Below are 12,988 nucleotides of genomic sequence, written 5' to 3'. Positions count from 1 at the left end.
CAGGGTCTGGCTTGGTGGAACACCCCGATTTTGCATGACTTATTTAGTGTTGAGTTATTTCCCTGTTAACCTGAAAGGCCTTTAGTGGCTATGCGATGTTAGAATAACGCTTCATTTGCATTTCATTTACACCTAACGGGGCGTACAAATGTATCGCTTTGGTTTATTTAGGTTAGCGTTGCTTTAAATAGCCTAATCCAGTTTACTGCATCTGGGCCGAAGGGTTCGAAATGTAAAGTTCAGATAGGTTCTGATTTTGCACACTCGGCTTTGCTTTAAAGGTATTATCCATTTATGAACCTACAATAAAGTTTCCCAATAGCCTGCACTCATGGCTATTGTCCCACAACCGCTCCTACCAACCATTGTGGCCAAGCGCTGCCATATACTGTACTTATTTCCTCACCTGCTGTCTCTGTACGTCTCCCAACAAACCACTTAGATTGTAAGCTTTCCGAGGCAGGGATTTCCTTTCCTATTGTCTGACTTTGCTCCGCTTATTATAATCCCCTGTACTGTATTGTTACATATATACATACATACATACATACATACATACCTCGTCCCAAGATGTATATCTTTAAATGGTTATTGAAATGCAAACAGAAATAACAAAGGACAAAGTATGTAGTTGTAATATTATTATGTAAGGCCTGTTGATAAATAAAGAAAATAATAGCTGTGGTTATGGTTGTGGATATGCGGGGGTGCAACAAACAAAACAGACAGTTAAACACTAAAACAATTCAATGACTTGCTGCAAACGCATGATTACAGTAATCACGTGGCTCTGGCTCCTTTGGCTTGCCTTGAACATTACAGCAAGTGTAATTACTGTTTGAGCTGCGCTGGAATGAGTCGTAGCATTGTGAGATTGTCTGATTGTCCTTAGGGCCATAGGCACAGCGACTCTTGTATGATGCCTGGAATAGCAGGCAAATCCTATTTTACAGCACCAATCCATGGTTCGAGATTACCTTGGACACATATAGCCATCTTTTCATGAGAGTCTCTTATTCCCGAGAGTTGCATCAAAAGTAAAATTACAAGTTCAACCTTATGTTTTGGTTTAGATAAGACTGGAATATGTACCTATCATGAGGAGACTCGGAGAACGATTTGATGAGACCTTTCCCTAGGAAACAGGCATCAATGCCATATTGAAAGCTGGCAGTAAAGTCTTTCCTTTCCAGTGTACAGGGCTATATCTCTATATGGCAGTCAGTCCTGTTCTCTATTCTTTTCCGTTACAGGATTGAAAGTAGACGCACAGGGCTGGATCCGCCTGTCTATCAGAGTCTGTTTTACATTGCCTAACGATTTGTTGAAACTTGTTTCTAAAAGCATATTGTAAATCCCCCTTCCCCCTCCACTTTATTGCTCTTTTAAAGTAATTATGCCTTCATTAAAAGCATACAGGTAAAAGTGGCAGATTACAAGTATCTGACAGACAGTGAATTCCACAGGCCCAAAGTAAAATGATTTCCCAGTTCATGCACAATATGTTGGGCCTCTCCTTGCTTCAATATACACATTCCTAGCAATGTTTGAATGTTCAAGAATTTGAACCCCCTCCCCCCAAATGTTTTTCCCCAAGTTGTTGTTAAACCGTGGCCTCCCTCAGATCTGATCCATGGTTCCCCATCCTCTGAAGACACCTTAAGTCCCAAGATGTTTAAAAAAACATTTTTTTTTAAATTAAATTCAGTCCTGGAAGCCCTTACAGGGGCTACAAATAAACCAGGATATAGAACACACATTCCTTTGTGATATAGTAAAATTAACACTTTGTTTTAGGGGGGTGGGGAAGGCGTGTTTTTTTTCCCCCCATGGTGCTTAATTTCCAAAGAAACAAAGCAGTCAAACATTTGCTTTAAGCATGGTTAGATTTGTTTATGGACTACATTGTAAAAAAATGATTCACAAAATGGTTTCGGTCTGCTTTCAGAGATGGCACCTTTAAAATGTAGAGAATGTCAGGATGTGTAACCCCTCCTTGCCCGGCTCCCTCTAAGGTGGGTTACAACTAAGTGTGAGGTGATGAAATAGGTTTGTGCAAGTGTTGGTATGTAGACTCTCATACCTCTCTCAGGCATCCGGGCTGGCTGGTACTGCAAGGTGACATAAAAAGGGTGCCAGGGACTTTATGTGACAAATATTGCGTTTATTGAGACAAGACATATTTCTAGTTAGGGGACACTCTTAACTATAAAACAACAAAAGGTGACTGGGCTTCTTCTTTCAAAGTTACACATTAATGACACACTATTACCACCATACATTTAAGACAGTGAAACCCCTCTCCTCTGGTGTCCTCAGGCAGCTCCTTTTATACCCCTGTGTGATGTCACTACCCTGCCCCTGTAACTGACCAAGATGCAGACATCCTTAACCAATCAGAATCCACACATGTCATGTTCCAGTAGGTTCTGGAACTAGGGAGGGGCCACTCACCTGACAGGAGCTACTTTGGCCATATAAACTGGCAACCTGAAATTAATTACATAGAATAAGCTACATCTCGTTCGGACCTTTCCTATACATGAACCTGTTACTCCCCTTATCTTTACTGAAGTACTCCCACTAGGGGTGGTTACAGATGAAAAAGTAAACACAATTTGGGATGAGGCGTCAGGGGAAGGAATGGTGTAAATAAAACAACACTTTTAAATGCCCATGCTTGCCAATGAATTCCATTAAGTTGTAAGCTCTGAAGGGTAGATGCTCCCACATTCCTACTTGTTAACTTTCTGCTAAGGTGCTTGTGGAAATGTATATATTGTCTCCCTGTAGCAGGGCTGGACAGACATATAGAATTACTTTAGGTCCCAGACAGAATTATTAGGAGTCCGCATTGAGAGGGAGGGGGGTTTGTGTTCCGCACTCGCCCCCTCCCCCCTGCTCATCCCAGATACATGCCAGTGTGTATCTGTGACCTGCTGACATACACATTGACAGACGCTCCTCCCCCCTCCCCAATGTCACATTGTGATTAAGGCCTTGCCCCCGCTGCCTACTACAGCGTCCGCTGTGGCGGATGCTGCACGGACGAGAGCCCTCCCCGCAATGGCGCCGGGCCGCTGCGAGGGGGGGCCGCAGCGCTCGCGCGAGAGCTACTCCTGCTCTCAATAGAATTGAGAGCAGGACTCGCATCGAGCGATTAGGCACGCCCCCCGACGGTTCAGCCAATGAGGGCGAACCTGCCGGGTGATGTCATGGCCGCGCCCCCATCACTCCTCCGCCACGCCCCCCCCCGGTCTCTGCTCCTGCAGTGAGCTGCAGACCGGGGAATCGGCTGAACGCGCCGCCAAAAGCGCGGGCACGCGTTACAGCGTCGTGACCGGGGCCTTAGCCTAAGGCCTCACTCAGCAGGCCGCGTGGCGACGTGCATGCGCTTACGTGCGCGCGCACATCCGTCGCAATTTCGGGTTGTTCGGTGGGAGTTTTCAAACTGAAAACTCCATCGGCGGCAAAGTGCAGCGTTGTCGCTGGGACATTTTGCCGCCACAACCAAAATTTAAATTTGGTGCTACAGTCACGTGACGTGAGCTGATTCAGTCAATAAAGGCGAACCAGCTCCGTGACGTGTTTGTTACGCACCCCCCGCCACACCCCAAATGCCGCGACCCAACTCTTGCAGTTTGCGCAGAGATCGCTGGGCTGCAGGAGCGCGCGGCGGAGGCGCGAACGCAAACACGCTGAAGTAGCAGTCTGTCTGAGCGAGCCCTTAGAAAGCAGGAGTCCTGGATCGCTCTAACTCGCTTCCGCCCCCAGCTGTCACGTCTCTGCCACCCGCTCTCTGATCCAACCCTCCCCTCCCTACACACTAAGCAGCATGGTGGCTGATCTGTCAATCACTACCGCGGCCTGTCAGAGCACCCGTGAAGCAGCATTGGGCATGCAAACTGGAGAGTACTGTTGCTGCTCATGGTGGGTAACTGATGGTTTAGTCAGCACTGAGCTCAGCACAGGCGCTAGGGGCTAAATTTTAGGTAACCGGGACTTTGCCACCCCCAGCTCGAATACCTCTTATCGGAGTTTAGCAATCCCCTCCTCCCCACCCCCAAAGTGCCATGGGCAGTGTTGTGTATGTAGCCCTTTTTGTGAACCGGCCTGACCCACCCAATCTCACATTGGCCCCTTGTGGTCTAACCGGTCCCTTTCCTTGCGACACACCTCTTCTAAGGGACTACTGGTAACTGCGTAACACCTGTGGCTCCAGGAGATCTGAGCCTCCGCTAGCTGGGAGCCTGGGGAAACCCTTACCATTTACCTGGTGCAGCGCCTCCACTTACCCAGGATCCCCGTTATGAAAGATAGCCCTGGGTAAGAAATACAATAACACACATATGCGATAAAACAATAACTAACACTTTTACTTTAGAACATATAACACATTACATAACATCATGCTCTATCCGCATCACCTTAACCATATCACCTCAGCCCAATGTCTGGTGTTCCCACCCAGTGTCCTGTGATCCCCCACACCCAATGTCCCGTACTCCTACGGAGGTCGTGGGTGACTGCGCAGTCACTATGAACTAATAGGCCTGTTGGTGCACATATAATACAGCGTTACCTGCCGAGCACTCTGGTGCTCGGGCCTGCAACGATCTTCACAAAGGGTCAGACGTGCGATGCATCCGTCTGATCCTATCCAGGTGACATTCTCCAGGAACCCCAACGAGGGTCCCACCGCTTCACGGGAACACAACCGTCTCTCGGTAACACACCGTCTCACGGGAACAGCAACCGCCGCTATCCCTATCTATCCCTAACGTGACAGGAACCCTAACCTAGGGCCTGTCCCTGATGAACCGCAACCTGGGGTGGCTTGGGGGAAATCTCCTAGGGCCTGCGGAGTAATAACCTGCCCCCCTCCCCTCGCTCGTCCCAGTCCTATCTGTAACTCACTAACAACTAGGTACTAACTCCCAGATACTAACAGCCTGCAGCAGACACACAGCTAACACAGTCAGCCTGCAGACCTTCACACACGCTGCACACACTGCGCCCAGCACATGCAGCGACAACACACAGCAACGATACACACAACATCCACTGGAACCCGCAGCAAATCCACTGCTCGCACTCTGTGCCTATTTGCCAGTGCGCACAGCACTACCCGCTGTGGCACTGCCAAACCTGCACCTTACACACCTAAGGGTGACCTTCCCTATCTAGGGCCGTCCCTCTTCAGTTACCCCCTGCCCTTACCGGGAATTGGGGCCTGCCTGGGGACCTAAGGAGAACCCTTACCTGGTACAGGAGCCACTCGCTCCCTGCACCCTTCCTTCTCCTTCCTCTGCCTCTGCCTGACTGACGCGTGCAAAGCCCGGGAAATGTATCTATTCTCCCGGGCTGAGCTTCCTCCAGCCCTATTGGCCGCTATCAGGCACCTGGTGCCTGTCTCCCTATGCCTCCTGGGAATTGTAGTTCCCAGGGGGCTGTCTATGTATTAGGGCCGCGTGCGCACTAGCCCTGCGCATGCGCGAACTACCAATGGCCGCCACAACTCTTTCCTACACTTCCCTACTCTCGCGCGATCTCTCTGGGGCCTTCCCTGCGCTGGCTGACTACTGCGCATGCGCGAGCTAACGCGCAATGGCGGCGCCCTCTCCTTTACAAGCCGGGCCGGTGGCAACGCGATCGCGGCCCTAGCGACGGCCCGATCGCGTCCCCGGCAACCGGCCTGCACCGCAGGGCAACGCGCTACTCCCTGCACTGGCCCCCACCCTCGCGAAGTGCCGGCGGGTCCGTCGCAGCCTCCGGCGGCACCCGCTACCACACGGCACTCGCGGAGGGGGGCCAGAAAGTCAGAAATTACCTCGGGGTTACATGTACTATCATATTTGATCTAAAGGATCAAATACATTATATGTTTTGTTTATGTTTTCATTAAGAATTATTATTACTACACAGACCATGCATTGCTGGCTGAGGGAGTTTTTTTTTTTTTTTTAACCCCGGAAATGAGATCATTTGAATTAAAGTGTGGCCCGAATCTGTTTTCTTTGGAGCAGTTTGGCCCTTCTCACTTTCCATGTTGTGCAGGACTGGCTTAGACCTATCCCTAGAACAGAATGCATCAGTAACACTATATCACTTTCAATACTTTATGGAGTACAGGCAAACCTCGCTTTAAGTACACCCACTTTAAGTACACTCGCGAGTAAGTACATGTCGCCCAATAGGCAAACAGCAGCTCGCGCATGCGCCTGTCATCACGTCCTGCACAGCATTACCGGCTCCCTACCTGTACCGAAGCTGTGCGTAAGCGGGGAGACTATAGAGCCTGTTACACATGCGTTATTTACATCAGTTACAGTACATGCATCGATAAGTGGGGGAAAAGGTAGGGCTTCACTTTAAGTACATTTTGGCTTTACATACATGCTCCGGTCCCATTGCGTACATTAATGCGGGGTATGCCTGTATGCAGCTAGGGAAAGAGAATTGGCTATATATTTATGGAAAACAAATACAAAAACCCTGCGCTCTAAACAAATACAAAAAGCTCTGCGCTCCCATATAGGCTTGCAATTTATTAGTGAATGCTTGCATTTTGATCCGCACGCTTTGTCCATAGTAGGACGCTATTCTGAAGCCAGGGCACGTTAGTATGAATGGCTCCCGATAGCATTAACACAGTTCCCTTTTAAATCACTCCAAGTCCTGTAATATTTCCTCCACTTTATTGGGAAAAGGTAGCAGGGTACAGATACTTGTGGATGGTGTGTAGTGGTGATTATTAGTTAGAAACCGGTAAAAAGAGATGGCCTCACCAAGGGTTATAAACAGAGAAAAGTTCTTTACTCACTGTCTCCAGGGTTGAAAAGGAAGTGAGGTGCGGTGTGGGCAAAGGAAAAGTCTAGGGGCAGACCATGTCTGAACAAACAGGAGGGGGGGCAGACTAGCCCATTCTGGTGAGGATCTCAGAGACTGCTGTAGCAGCTCACTGATGTCATGCTCGCAGGCAAGGAGTGCAACATTGTAGCAAGCCACGCAGGCACAGTATGTGTCTGCAGACTCCATGCAGCTGGGAATAAAATCTGACAAGCAGAAACTGCAAAGGAGAGAGGGGGGTGAGTCAGAAATGTGGCTCTTGTTCCATAACACTCCCCGTCTGGTATCTGTAGATACCACTATATGGCAAGCTATGTGGAACATATGTGCAATACATACAACATAACAATATACTGCAAAGGTCCATATTTCCATAGCAATGTGATACCGGCTGGTACCACTGGCATCAAAGTCCTTTGGCCAGGCCTTCCAGTAAGGGAAGCCAGGTGGGTGCACAGCTCTTGGTTAGCTTGACGCACCACAATGTCTCTTAAAAGTCCACGGCACTGGTAACCAGTTTTTCCCCATCACAGTCCGATTTGGGCATTAGAAGGATAGTCTCTGTAATGGGTCTTAGGAAGGTTTTAACGATCCCATTCTGGGCCACTCGTACTTCCACTTTGCGAACCCTTTCGTCTTCGCTTGGGATAGTTCTTATTATAAGTCCCATGGGCCATTCATTTCTTGCCACCTGTTTATCTTTCAACAAGACCACATCCCCCACTTGGATATCTGGTTTTACTGTTTGCCATTTGTGGCGTTCTTGAAGTGTCACCAGATACTCGCGTCTCCAGCGGTCCCAAAATGTGTTGGCCAAGTACTGCACCTGTCTCCACTGTCGTTTGTGCATATCCTTAGAATGGAAGTTTTCGACTGGTGTGGAGATGTTCCCTACTTTCTGGGTTAACAGCATTGCTGGTGTCAGAATACTTGGCGATTCTGGATCTGTTGACACTGGGATCAAGGGTCTAGCATTGACTATTGCTGATATTTCGGCCATGAATGTGGTTAGCACTTCGTGAGTGAGTCGAGTCAGATCGGTTTTTAGCATTATAGAATCCAAGATACGCCGAACCACTCCGATCATGCGTTCCCATGCTCCGCCCATGTGAGAGGAGTGAGGGGGGTTGAATGTCCACGTGCACTCTTGGTCGCGCAGGTATCTTTGGATACTATTGTTTCTATTGTCTTTAGTGTCCATTTGTAATTCCTTGCATGCTCCAACGAAATTGGTGCCACAATCCGAGCGTATTTGTTTAACTGGTCCTCTGACGGCAAAGAACCTTCTGAGGGCATTTATGAAGCTTGAAGCATCCATAGATTCTATAACCTCGATGTGTATAGCTCGTGTGCTCATGCAGGTGAAGAGTACCGCCCAACGTTTGCTGTTTGCTAGTCCGCCCCTAGTTCTACGCGAGATGACCATCCAGGGCCCAAATACATCAAGTCCTACATAGGTAAAGGGGGGTTCTGTATTAAGTCTGTCGACAGGTAGATCCGCCATCCTTTGGTCTTGGCTTTTGCCTCTCAGCATTCGGCACCTAACACATTTGTGGAGATTACTGGCCACGCACCTTTTCATGCCAACGACCCAAATGCCCGCCGCCCTAATGGCGCCTTCGGTGAAGTGTCGTCCCTGATGCATGACTTGTTCGTGGTAGTGGCGCACCAACAAAGTGGCGATGTGATGCCGGCCAGGGATGATAAGAGGGTTGCTTTCCTCCCTGCTCAGTTGGGACTTATTGAGGCGGCCTCCTACTCTCATGAGGCCGTCGTTGTCGATGAAGGGATTCAACTTCCAAAGTGGACTGTTTTTGTTAACACTCTTCTTTCCGCGAATGCAATTGATCTCTTCCGCATATGTTTCCCTTTGAACATGACTCAGAACAGTTTCCTTAGCCTTTGTAATTTCCTCTACGGTGCGCAGCTCTTTGCAGATGTGCCAGCCGTGGCAACCGGTAGTTTTACCGTCTGGTGTCTGGCGGAAGGAGGAGGCTATATGCCCGAGATGGGCTACTGTTCGCAGAAGGGCCGTCCACTTTGAGAAGCGTTGGAATCGATGTGATCCGAATGCGTTTTTGTGCGATACATTGGTGAGTACCACAGATACTTGTGGGGGCCTTATCTCCGTATCCTTTTCGGGATCCACGAGTTCAAAATCGTCAACTGGGGTTGGTAGCGTTTCCGCAGGCTGCGCAAGAAACATTGGTCCTGTGAGCCACGACGTATTCTGCAGTTGAGATGCGGGTACTGATCTGGTGGCGTGATCTGCGGGATTTTGCTCTGTGGGCACGTGGTGCCATTGTTCTGGTTGGGTTGACTTCCTGATTCTTTCTACGCGGTTAGCTACGTATACATAGAATCTCCTTTTCTTATTGTAGATGTATCCCAGTACCACCTTGCTATCTGTGTAGAGTTTGACGGCATCTGGTTTGCTGTCCATCTCATTCTCGATAAGCTCCGCCAGTTCTACTGCTAGCACTGCACCACACAGCTCGAGTCTGGGTATAGTATGGTCAGGTTGTGGCGCCAGCTTAGCTTTGCCAAGGATGAACCTGATGTGGCAACTTCCATCCACGTCCGTGGTTTTTAGGTAGGCCACCGCTGCTATAGCTTTGGTGGAGGCATCTGAGAACACGCAAAGCTCTTTGATGTGTGCGGCGGTGAGAGATATAGGTGAATAGGGGCGTGGGATTTGAAGTTGCTCGAGGGCCTTCAAGGAGTGTTTCCACGTTTCCCACTCTTTCCGTTTTTCTGGAGGTAGTGGGGTGTCCCATTCTTGTTTTTCGAAGGACATTTCTCTGAGGAGGGACTTCCCTTGTATAGTGACAGGAGCCACGAATCCTAGCGGGTCGTAGAGACTGTTAACGGTGGACAGGACTCCGCGACGTGTGAAGGGTTTTTCTTCGATGGCTACCTGGAACGTAAAGGTGTCTGTTTTAAGATTCCAGCTTATCCCCAGGCTCCGCTGTATGGGAGGCGTGTCGGTCCCCAGATCCAAATTCTTGAGATCTGGTGCTTGATCATCTGCGTGGAACGCCTTCATCACTGTGGCACTGTTGGAAGCTATTTTGTGCAACCTTAGGTTGGCCTTTGCTAACATCCTTTGTGTCCTCTTGAGTAGATCTACGGCTTCATCTTCGGTGGGAAGTGATTTTAATCCGTCGTCCACATAGAAGTCTCTTTCGACGAAGCTCCTGGCGTCTTTCCCGAACTCTGCTTCCCCGTCTTGGGCCGTTCTTCTGAGGCCGTAGGCTGCCACTGCAGGTGATGGGCTGTTCCCGAAGACATGTACTTTCATGCGGAACTCCGTGATTTCTTTTTCTATGTCGTCATCTTGGTACCACAGGAATCTTAGGTAGTTACGGTTGTCTTCTCGCACAAGGAAGCAGTGGAACATCTGTTGAATGTCTGCGGTTACGGCGATAGGTTCCTTGCGGAAGCGGATCAGCACTCCCAGAAGACTGTTTGTCAGATCCGGCCCGGTGAGGAGAACATCATTTAGGGAGACTCCCTGATGCTGGGCGCTGGAGTCGAATACCACTCGGATTTGGCCAGGTTTCTGGGGGTGGTAGACGCCAAACGACGGGAGGTACCAGCATTCTTCGCCTTCTTTCAGTGGGGGCGCCGACTCTGCATGGCCACTGTGGAAGATTTTTTGCATGAAGGCCACAAAGTGTTCCTTGGTCTCCGGTTTCCTTTGTAGGTTGCGGCGGAGCGAAGAGAGCCTAGACATAGCATGGTCTCTGTTGTTTGGGAGGCGTCTTCTTGGCGAGCGGAAAGGTAGTGGGGCCACCCAACTGCCCAATTCGTCCTTGAAGAGCTCCTTATCCATTAACCTCAAGAATTCTTTGTCTTCCATTGATGGCGCCTGTTTGTCGTCGTCCTTTGTTGTCTGGAACACTGTACTCCCTAGGTCGTTGGGGTATTTTCTTGCTACAGGCGCGTCTCCATAGTTCCTTTTAGTCTCGAGCTTCTCGTGGACCTGAAAGTGGTTCGGACAAGGTTTGAAGTGGGATATACGACCGTTCTCCAACAAGTTCGTATGTAGGGCGCCTACGTTGTCGGGTCCTCGTATCCTGTCTATGCATACTTCTCCAACTACCACCCATCCTAGATCGAGCCTTTGAGCGCTTGGGCCGTTGTGGTGCCCATTTCGCTGTTCGCGGATCTTGTGTGCTCTCATGATGTCTCTGCCAAGTAGCAGCAGGATCTGGGCATCTTCGTCTAGAGGTGGGATATGATCGGCAATGGTTTTTAGATGGGGATGGTGTCGCGCCACGTCTGGCGTGGGGATCTCAGTCCTATCTTCTGCCATGTGATTGCACTCGATGAGTGTGGGAAGGGGCATGCTCACTTTGCCGTCTATTGAGCATATGGTGTAGCCATTCACTCTTCTCCCTGTAGTCTCCATTCGCCCTGCGCACGTTCTGAGAGTGTAAGGAGAAGTACTGTCTTGTATGTTGAACATATCGAAGAATTCTGACCTGACCAGCGATCGGTTGCTCTGGTCGTCGATGATTGCATACATCCGTTTGGCTCTTTGGGGTTGTCCCTCTGGGTGCACTGCTACCAGACATATTTTAGAGCAAGATCTACCGTCGTTTCCTTCTCCGCATACTTCTGTGCATTTGGATGCTACTGACGTCGGGGGGGGTGTGTCTCCCACTTCTTCCTCCCCGCCCTGCTTTGTCGGAGGGTTAGGGGCTTTGCCTGCTTTGGGCTTCATAGCTTCCGGGTGTAGAGCGGCTATGTGCCTGTCGCTATCGCACTCTGTGCATTTCATAGCTTCTTTGCAGTCCTTGAATAAATGAGTTGTGGAAGCACAACATTTGAAACAGGCTCCCCATTCCCTGAGTAGGTTCTTTCGCTCCTCTATGGGTTTCATCCTGAATCCGAAGCACTTGTTAAGTGGATGCGGCTTTTTGTGGATAGGGCATTCTTTGTTAAGGTCCCTTGGTTTTTTGTCCCTGTCGGCCGTCTGGCTGGGACTCGCGTGGGTCGTAGGGGGCACGTCCGTCCTGTGGACCGAGATGGGTGTTCTGGAGTCCTTGCACCTTGCTGTTGACCTTTCGTTCCTCGGGTGGCTAACGCTGGATGTGGTTTGCGCCCCTAAGACGAAGCTGGGGTCGTTTCTTGTCTTTGCCGCTTCGCAGATGAAGCTCACGAAGAATGAGAATGGGGGGAAGACAACCTGCTTCTCCCTTTTGTATTTGGAACCTTGTGAAAGCCACCTTTCTTGGAGGTTGAAGGGTAGCTTCTCCAGGATGGGTCTCACTCCACGAGCTGAGTCTAGGGCGTTGAGACCTATTAAGGAATGGTCTTTCCTTGCGGACTCCAGTTCTTGCAGCAGGTCTCCAAGATCTCGTAACTTCGAGTAGTCTTTACTCGTGATCTTGGGGAAGCTCTCGATTCTTTTGAAGAGTGAATCCTCGACTGCTTCAGGGCTGCCATAGGTCTCTTCTAGCCTTTCCCACACTAGGTCCAGACCTACTTGGGGTTGATGTGCGTTTGCCGTCCGAAGTCTCTGCGCTTGCTCCCTGGATACGTTCCCCAAGAACTTAACTAACAGGTTGAGCTCTTCCCTTGCTGAGAAGTCCAAGCTGTCGATTGCGTCTTTGAACGTGAACTTCCACGTCCGGTAGTTCTCAGGGCGGTCGTCGAAGCTGATGAGTCCAGCGTGCACCAAGTCGCGCCGGATCATGTACTTGGCTATGTCTGTCAGACCTGAGACGTCGGCGCGTTTGCCCCGTTCTGAGGTAGTTGCTGGGACGGTCTTTGCGGTCGCCTCTTCCTTGGCGTGGACGCGTGATGACTGCCGGCCAGTGTGAGGGGCTGTTTTCTCCCGCGTGGGTGTACCTGGATTACGAGCCTGTTGTGGTGCATCCGTGTGCGCTCTGGCGTGTGGATCACTGTTGCGGCTGTGGCTATCCCAGGCAGCGTGTGCCATTGACGGAGCAGCGTCTTCTCCTCGTGGTCCTAGCGAGTCTTCGTTGTCTGTGGTGTCGCTCCCTCCGTGTTGAGATGGTGCGCTGGTGTTTACACTGAAGAGGCTCCTTACATAGTCTTCAGTGCGTTGGGCTGGATCCTCTGAGGCAATCCGTCTGTAGGGTAGCTCCCCGCCGTCCTGTCTCGCAGC

The sequence above is a fragment of the Ascaphus truei genome, chromosome 2, assembly GCF_040206685.1.
Source record: "Ascaphus truei isolate aAscTru1 chromosome 2, aAscTru1.hap1, whole genome shotgun sequence".
NCBI lineage: Eukaryota > Metazoa > Chordata > Amphibia > Anura > Ascaphidae > Ascaphus > Ascaphus truei.
The sequence above is the reverse complement of the archived record's forward strand: the minus strand, read 5'-3'. Positions refer to the sequence as shown.